The sequence below is a fragment of the Papio anubis genome, chromosome 1 (assembly GCF_008728515.1).
Source record: "Papio anubis isolate 15944 chromosome 1, Panubis1.0, whole genome shotgun sequence".
NCBI classification, from domain to species: domain Eukaryota; kingdom Metazoa; phylum Chordata; class Mammalia; order Primates; family Cercopithecidae; genus Papio; species Papio anubis.
The window spans coordinates 136,170,536-136,179,616 of record NC_044976.1 but is presented as its reverse complement, the minus strand read 5'-3'; the positions used below and the strand labels follow the sequence as shown (position 1 = coordinate 136,179,616).

The window sequence follows — 9,081 nt, the reverse complement described above, 5'->3', positions numbered from 1 at the left end:
TGCCTCAGGTCTGTGTTAATGCTCCTGCTCTTGACATAATATAGTCCTGAGAGGCATGGGCCGGCTGGATACTGATGACATCATGCTAATTGAACCAGCTGAGAGAGAATTGACTAGTGCATCAGAGACCTCTGTAACATGCATTCCAGAGCATAGGAGAAAAACTCTATGTTAGACATCAGACGTCTAACATATCAGTGACATTTTTAGGGGTCCAGGGACCTGGGACATGCTGAGACTACTCCTCAAAGGAAAGAATACATTATTGGATCTTGTACTTCCCATCACAAAGAAGGAAGCCTAATATCTGGTAGGCCTCTTTGAGTTCCAGAAGCAACATATTCTAAAAGTGAGACTATCGCTTTAACTCATACTCCAGATGACATGAAAGCCCATCAGTTTTAAGCGGGGCCAAGAGCAGAAAAGGGCCCTGTAGCATGTCCAGGCTACAATGCAAGCAGTCCTGCTGCTTGGGCCAGATGATCCAGCAGACTCTATGTTACTAGAGGTATCAGTGTTGGAAATTTATGACAAGTCCCAAAGGGAGAATCACAGTGCAGATTTGCAAAGTTCTGGAACAAGGCTATGCCATCTGTAACAAAGAATTAAATGCCTTTCTAGAAAGCTCCTGGAATGTTATTAGGCCCTGTTAGAGACAGAGCACCTGACCATCGGACACCAAGTAACCAGGCAGTCATAAGTGCTCAACATGAGCTGGGTTCTATCAGAGCCATGGAGTCATAAGGTGAGGCAGGCCCAATCCCAGCAGAAGTCCATCATAAGGTGGAAATGGTACATCCAGGATCAACCAGATGCAGGCTGAACAGCACATGTGATCTGCATGAGCTAGTAGCCCAGACACATAAGCCACTCATCACCGTTATACCAGCATCTCTCTCAGCTCACACCTCTGGCTCCATGTGGATCCCTGATTGTGATTAGTTAACAGAGGAAGAAAAAACCTGGGTGTGGTTCATGGATGAGTTGCTTCGATACATGGGTACAAACTGAAAATGGGTGATAGCTGCACTACAGTGCCATTCAGAGATGACCTTGAAAGACAACGGTGAGCAGAAATCTTCTCAATGGGCAGTGACTCTGTCATCCAGTTTATATGCAAGAACAAATGGCTTGGGTTTAGAACAAACTAGGACTCATAATGGTCAATGGCATTGAAAGAGAAAGATATGAAGATCGGGACAAAGAAGTATGTGGTAGAGGCACTTGGATGACATGTAGGAGCTGACGCGCAGTGTGAAGATCATTGATTAGCATGTTAGTGCCTATGTGACAGCACTCCCAACACATGCGTGGAGCAGCCATGGTGGGAGGGATGGAGGCTAGGCATGGGCCAATAGTAGAGGCTCACCAAGGCTGCACTAGCTCCTGCTGCTACATGTCCAATCTGCCAGCAACAGTTACTAGCACTGAGTCCTTTCTTTGGTATCATCCCTTGAGGGGACTGACCAGCCACCTTGCAAGGAGTAGCAATTAATTTAGACAGAAATAGACATTCTGGGGATGGTTTTGGCTTTCCTCCATCTACTGTCTCAACCAGCACCACTATCCCAAGGCTTACAGAGTGTTGAAACCACCAGCACGGGATCCCACATAGCATTGCATTAGACCAACAGACCCACTTTACAACAAAGGAGGTGCAAGAGTAGGTCCATGCCCATCACATCACATATTGAAACCAACTCAATAGTCCCATAGTTTTTTGATAAACCATAGGAATTGATGCTTCTGGTCTTAAAACTTCAATCTTTTATTTGTTTTATCTGCATTCCTTCTTCAGGAAGCAATCATCAGGCCTCTCAAAAAACTATCAGGCCAGGGACGGTGGCTCACGCCTGTAATCCCAGCACTTTGGGAGGCCGAGGTGGGCGGATCACGAGGTCAGGAATTCGAGACCAGCCTGACCAACGTGGTGAAACCCCATCTCTACTAAAAATACAAAAATTAACTGGGCGTGGTGGTGTGCGCCTGTAATCCCAGCTACTCAGGAGGTTGAGGCAGGAGAATTGCTTGAACCCAGGAGGTGGAGGTTGCAGTGAGCCAAGATCACGCCACTGCACTCCAGCCTGAGCAATAGAGCAAGACTCTGTCTCAAAAAACAAAAAAACAAAACCCCAAAAACAAAAAAACTATCAAAGAACTGAAATTCAGCCAGGCGCAGTAGCTCATATCTGTAATCCTAGCACTTTGGGAGGCTGAGGCAGGAGGATCACTTGAGGTCAGGAATTTGAAACCAGCCTGGCCTACACGGTGAAACCCTGTCTCTACTAAAAATACAAAAAAATGGCCAGGCGCGGCGGCTCACGCCTGTAATCCCAGTATGTCCAGAACTGTTCCTTCCAGTGGGTTCTTGGTCTTGCTGACTTCAAGAATGAAGCCGCGGACCCTCGCGGTGAGTGTTACCGTTCTTAAAGATGGTGTGTCCGGAGTTTGTTCCTTCAGATGTTCAGATGTGTCCAGAGTTTCTTCCTCCCAGTGGGTTTGTGATTTGTCTCCCTGACTTCAGGAGTGAAGCTGCCAACCTTCGCAGGGAGTGTTACAGCTCTCAAAGGTGAGTGTTAAAGCTCTCAAAGGTGGCGCGCGTCCAGAGTTGTTCATTCCTCCCAGCGGCTTCGTGGTCTCGCTGGCTTCAGAGGTGAAGCTGCAGACCTTCCTGGTGACTGTTACAGCTCATAAAGGTAGTATGGACCCTAAGACTGAGCAGCAGCAAGATTTATTGCAAACAGCAAAAGAACAAAGCTCCCACAATAGGGAAGGGGACCCTGGCGGGTTTCCGCTGCTCCCTCGGTGGCCTGCTTTTATTCCCTTTTTGGCCCCACCCACATCCTGCTGATTGGTCCATTTTATAGAGTGCGTTTAAAATCCTTTAGTTAGACACAGAGTGCTGATTGGTGCATTTACAATCCTTTAGTTAGACACAAGAGTTCTCCAAGTCCCCACCTGATTAGCTAGACACAGAGCACTGACTGGTGCAGCCTTTACAAACCTTTAGCTAGACACAGAGTGCTGATTGGTGCATTTACAATCCTTCAGCTGGACAGAAAAGTTCTCCAAGTCCCCTACCCCATTAGCCAGACACAGAGCACTGATTGGTGCATTTACAAACCTTTAGCTAGACACAGAGCGCTGATTGGCGCATTTACAATCCTTTAGCTAGACAGAAAATTCTCCAAGTCCCCAACTGACCCAGAAGCCCAGCCGGCTTCACCTTTCACCAGCACTTTGGGAGGCCAAGGCGGGCAGATCACAAGGTCAAGAGTTCAAGACCAGCCTGGCCAAGATGGTGAAACCCCGTCTCTACTAAAAATACCAAAAAATTAGCTGGGCGTGGTGGTGGGCGCCTGTAATCCCAGCTACCCAGGAGGCTGAGAAGGAGAATTGCTTGAACCCAGTAGGCAAAAGTTGCAGAGAGCCAAGATGGCGCCACTGCACTCCAGCCTGGGCGACAAAGCAAGACTCTGTCTCAAAAAAATAAAATAAAATAAATAAAAATACAAAAAAAACAGGCATGGTGGTTTGTGCCTGTAATCCCTGCTACTCGGGAGGCTGAGGCAGGAGAACCGCTTGAACCCAGAAGGCAGCGGTTACAGTGAACTGAGATGGCACCACTGCACTCCAGCCTGGGTGACAGAGCAAGACTCTGTCTCAAAAAAAAAAAAAAAAAGAACTGAAACTCACCAGATCACCACATTCAGACAATGGACAATGAGATGCTGGACCCCTCATTCATCATGATTGCTTCCTTGCCCCTCCCTAGTTCCTATTTTGTTATACATTGTTACACTTCTTCCCTGATATATAAACCTCTAGTTTTAGTACAGCAGGGAGATGGATTTGAGACTAAGCTCCCATCTCCTCGGCTGTAGCACCCGATCTGTAGCTACAGAAGGCTATAGCATGACTCCTTCTTCTTCCTTCTTCTTTTTTGCTTATTCCTTGGTAATACTCGTTGTCTCCGTCATTGGCTTTCTGTGCAGCGAGCAGCAGGACGTAGACCAAACCTCTGGTGTTTCAGTAACAATATCATACTACCCAGTTTGAGAGAATGGTGGAGTAGCCTGTTGAAGCATCAGCTGGGAGGCATTGCAAAGATGGCAACCAACTTTCAATCTGAAAACCAAGAGGCAGAAGCAAGAATGACTCCATTTATCATCATACTCAATCACCCACTTGGAGAATTTGTGCTTCCTGTCTCTGCAACTATGTGCTCTGCAGGGTTAGAGGTCCTGGCATTAAAATGGAGAAATGCTGACCAGGCGTGGTAGTTTATGCCTGTAATCCCAGTACTTCAGGAGGCCAAGGCAGGAGGATTGCTTGAGCTCAGGAGTTTGAGACCAGTCTGGGCAACATATTGAGATTCCCATCTCTACAAAAAATTAAAAGTTAACTGGACATGGTGGCACATGCCTGTAGTCCCAGCTACTTGAGAGGCTGAGATGGGACTTCAGGCTATTTGTGCCAAGCAGGACCAGCAGACAAGAAGAAGAGTCACCACTTTGGCAGAGGCAATTGACTGTGATCAGCAAGGGAAGGGAGCTCTACTGTTACACACTGGGGGCAAGGAAGAACATGTTTGGAACCCAGGTGATCCACTTTGTGGTACTCACCCAATTTAGACAGCTAATGGACAACTACAGCAGCTGTGGCCTGAGAAGGGCCTGGTGACCAGGGAGCAGATAGATCCCTCAGGGATGAGGATCTAGGTCCCCGGACCAGGTAGGCCACCTAGACCAGCAGAGTCTATTTGTGGGTGAGGGGAAATCTAGAATTGATAGTAGTGGAAGTGAAAAATGGGTATTAATCGTAGGCTCAAGACAAGCTGCAATGTCAGGGGCTGTTGTTCATCTCCTTAACCTTCCTGTTATAAGTTTCTCCCAGGAAAGAAGCCCACTGGAATTCCAGAGGAACTGCTCCTTGAACTTATTTGAAGTAGATCTGAACAGCACAAGGGGTGAATTATAATGGACACTGAGATGCGCGGTCCATAACCCCCATTAGGACTGATTACTTATCCCCGCAACTGCTTGGGAGTGCTGCAGGCAGACAGCTCTCAGCTGTGAGCACTCCTTAGGAATCGCCTCTGTTGCAGAGAGCAGCCTACTCGCTTTCCTAGAGCTGCCTTCATCCAGTGACCTGGCCCCCTCACCCTAACTCAGGACATCTCTGAAGGGCCTGCCAGCCTCGGAGCTCCTCTTGGGGTTGGCTGATGACTTTGTTGAGACTACTGCACAGTCCAGTCCTGCTTCCTCCTCTTCCTGTCCACAGGAGTTGACCCCAAGAGCACTCCCCAATAAACTTCCCACTCAGTCTCCCTCTCAGAGACTGCCTCCGGAGAACTCAAACTGTGACGTTAATATTTGAGCAAAGACTTGAAGGAAGAAGGAAGATTATTCCAGGTAAAAGGGCAGCTAGTCCAAAATCTCTAAGGCAGCAATGTCTATGTGGTCAAGAAAGAGCGCAAGAAGCCAGAGTGGCCGTAGTGGAAGGAGGGAATGGAGACCATGGAGGAAGATGAGATCAGAGCAACAGTAGGAAGCCAGATCATGGAGTGCCCCAAAGACTGTTGTTAGATTTGGCTTTTTACTATGAGTGGGTCCCATTGCAGGGTTTTGATAAGACAAGTGACACGGCCAGGCGCAGTGACTCACGCCTGTAATCCCACCACTCTGGGTAGCCAAGGCAGGCAGATCACCTGAGGTCGAGAGTTCGAGACCAGCCTGGCCAACATGGTGAAACCTCGTCTCTACTAAAAATACAAAAAAAAAAAAAAATTAGCTGGGCGTGGTGGCGCGCACCTGTAGTCCCAGCTACTCAGTGAGGCTGAGGCAGGAGAATTGCTTGAACCAAGGAGGTGGAGGTTGCAGTGAGCTGAGATCGCACCACTGCGCTCCAGCCTGGGTGACAGAGGGAGACTCCATCTGAAAAAAAAAAAAAAAGAAAAAAAGAAAGAAAATTGACACATTCTAACTTGAAATGGAAAGAATCATTCTGACTGCTGTCTTGAGAAAAGAGTATGAAGGGGAAGGATGGTCACAGGGAGACTAGCAGGGACTCTATTTCAGTCATCCATTGAGATGGGACAGTGGCCCAGACCATGGTGGCAGTGGAGAAGACGGCAAAAACTGATCTGATTCTGGATATAGGCCGAAGGTAGAGCCAACAGATTTCCTGAGCAATTGGGTATAGTCTGACAGAAAGAAAGAAGTCGAGGATGACTCCAGGGTTTTTTGTTCTGAAGCACCTGAAGAATGGAATTGAGATGGGGAATGCTATGGATGGAGCGAATGGGGGAATAGAAGATAAGGAGTTTAATTTCATTTTGGATGTGAATTTTAAGATGCCTATTAGACATCCAAATAAAGATGTCAAGTAGTCAGTGGGATGTACCAGTCTGGATTTCAGGGGAGAGGTCTGGACTGGAGATATAAATTGGAATCATCTGCACACGGACATGGTTGAAAGTCTTGAGACTGGATGAGACCACCAAGGTAAGGGGTATAGATGAAGAAGAGAAAACCAAGAACCAAGTCCCAGGTGCTGTATCCTTAAGAAGGCAGGGAGGAGGGAAGAGCCAGCAAGGGAGATAGAGAAGTGACCAGTGTGGGGTAGGAGGGAAATTAAGAGAAAATAGGGTCCTAGAAGTCAAGAGAACCAATTGTGTCAGAGAAGAAAGGGGGCCCAACTGGCTCGAATTATGCCCAAAGACCAAGTATGATGACAGCTAAGGACTGTTCCTTGAACTTAGTCAATGCTGGCAACCTTGACAACATCAGTTTTACTAGAGTAGCAAGGACAAGAGCCTGGCTGGAGTGGCTTTCAAAGAGAGTGCATATCACCTATTCTTCTGAGAAGTTTTATTGCAAAGAAAAGCAGAGAAATGGTAGGTAGTGGCAGAGGAAGTGGTTAGGAGAAGGTATTATTATTGTGATCCATTTTACAGATTTACTTTTTTTAAGCCTAATTTTCTGTAGCACTTTGGGAGGGCAAGGCAGAATTGCTTGAGCCCAGGAATTCCAGACCAGCCCGACAAACATGGCGAAACCCTGTCTCTACAAAAAATATCCAGGCATGGTGGTGCATGCCTGTAGTCCTAGCTACTAGGGAAACTGAGGTGGGAGGATTGCTTGACTCGGGAGGTCAAGGCTGCAGTGAGCTGTGATCGCACCACTGCACTCCAGCCTGGGTGACAGAACAAGACCTTGTCTTGAAAAAAAAAAAGTCAGGGAATTTGCTTAGGTTCATTCAGATAGCAAGTTGTGATTTGAGCTCAGAATCTAGAACCTGAGCTCTTACTTTTTTTTTTTTTTAACCAATTCCCTATTGATGGAACTAAGTTTTTCTCAAATTTTTCTATTATATTGATTTTACTTCTATTGTTTAAAATGTCAGTTATAAAGTAGATGAATATTCTTTTTTTTTTTTTTTCTATGTTGGCTAGGCTAGTCTCAAACTCCTGACCTCAGGTAATCTGCCCACCTCGGTCTCACAAAGTGTTTGAGCCACTTCTCTTGGCCCAGATGAATATTCTTACAGGTAAGCCTATAATCACATTTCTGATTATTTCCTTAAGATGAATTTCTGGGCGTAGACAACCTGGGTCAAACGGTATGCACATGTGTACAGCTTTGGATGCCTCTTGCCAACGCTCTACGGAAAGGTTGTAGTCGTTCCCACTTTTGTCAGCAACACAGGAGAAGGTCCATTTCCTGCATCATTACCAACACTGGGTCTTATCTTTCTCTCCCAACCGCCTCCCACTGCATAGTGAGAATGATACCATTTTATTTTCCATATGTATGATTACCAGTTAGATTTGACCATGTTGTACAGGTCTATCTCCCAGCCACCCCTTTGGCTTCTGCTGGTGTTTATCACTCTCAGACTTGATCGCCTTCACCTGACCCCTCTCATCAGGAATATTCATCTCTTGCTGCAATAGACCCAGTTTAGAAGGTAAACTGCACAGAGCTAGGTTGAATTTTAAAATAACAGTAATTTTAGGGTAAGAAATTAGATCTTGGGTGATTTTTCTATCTGAAAGACTGTGGAAGAGCTAAGATTTTAGAAAAGCTAGGGGCAATATAGGAAGGTGTGATCATTAGACCTTCTGTGTGACTCTCCATGTAGCTATGACCTAAGAGTGTCTCGTTCCGAAGAATCCCCCAGAGTGTGCATTGAAAGGGGAGGGAGGTCCCTTCATAAAATATACTTCCAGGGCCATAATTTTCCAATTTAGCAACTGTTGGAGGGCTTTCCTGTTCTTCCTTTGCTCCTCAACCTAGCCCTGTCTGGGAGCACAGCTGATAAACTGACCCCAGTACATCTGAAAGAAGCATAGATATTTTTCTTTTCTTTTCTTTTTTTTTTTTTTTTTTTTTTTGAGATGGAGTCTCACTCTGTTGCCCAGGCTGGAGTGTAGTAGTGCGATCCCGGCTCACTGCAACCTCCGCCTTCTGGGTTCAAGTGATTCTCGTGCCTCAGCCTGGGACTGAGGCTGGGACTCATCCCTGTAGCTGGACTACAGGCATGTGCCACCACACCCGGCTACTTTTTGTATTTTTAGTAGAGATGGGGTTTCACCATGTTAGCCAGGCTGGTCTTGAACTCCTGACCTCAAGCAATCCACCCGCCTTGGCCTCCTAAAGTGCTGGCATTACAGGCATGACCACTGCGCCCAGCCAGATATTTCTTTTCTTTTCTTTCTTTCTTTTTTTTTTTTTTTTGTTTGAGATGGAGTTTCACTCCTATTGCCCAGGCTGGAGTGCAACGGTGTGATCTCAGCTCACCGCAATCTCCCCCTCGCAGGTTCAAGCGATTCTCCTGCCTCAGCCTTCCAAGTAGCTGGGATTATGGGCACCCACTACCACATCTGACTAATTTTTGTATTTTTAGTAGAGACGGGGTTTCTCCATGTTGGTCAGGCTGGTCTTGAACTCCCAACCTCAGGTAATCTGCCCGCCTCGGCCTCCCGAAGTGTTGTGATTACAGGCGTGAGCCACTGCGCCTAGCCAGATATTTCTTTATGCCAGTAATACATAGTTGTTGTAAAAAGATTAGGAAATA

At 46.6% G+C, this 9,081-nt stretch overlaps 1 long non-coding RNA gene across 8 annotated transcripts in view; it reads right to left on the bottom strand.

Moving 5' to 3' along the window:
* Window positions 1-3,631: 3,631 nt before the first annotated feature.
* Window positions 3,632-9,081, bottom strand: part of LOC103877628 — a 53,802-nt gene continuing 48,352 nt past the window's right edge. For all 8 annotated transcript variants that reach the window (XR_002517293.2, XR_002517305.2, XR_002517296.2 and 5 more), the window contains one exon: window positions 3,632-4,128. This is a non-coding gene — a long non-coding RNA (uncharacterized LOC103877628). The remainder of the gene's footprint in view (window positions 4,129-9,081) is intronic.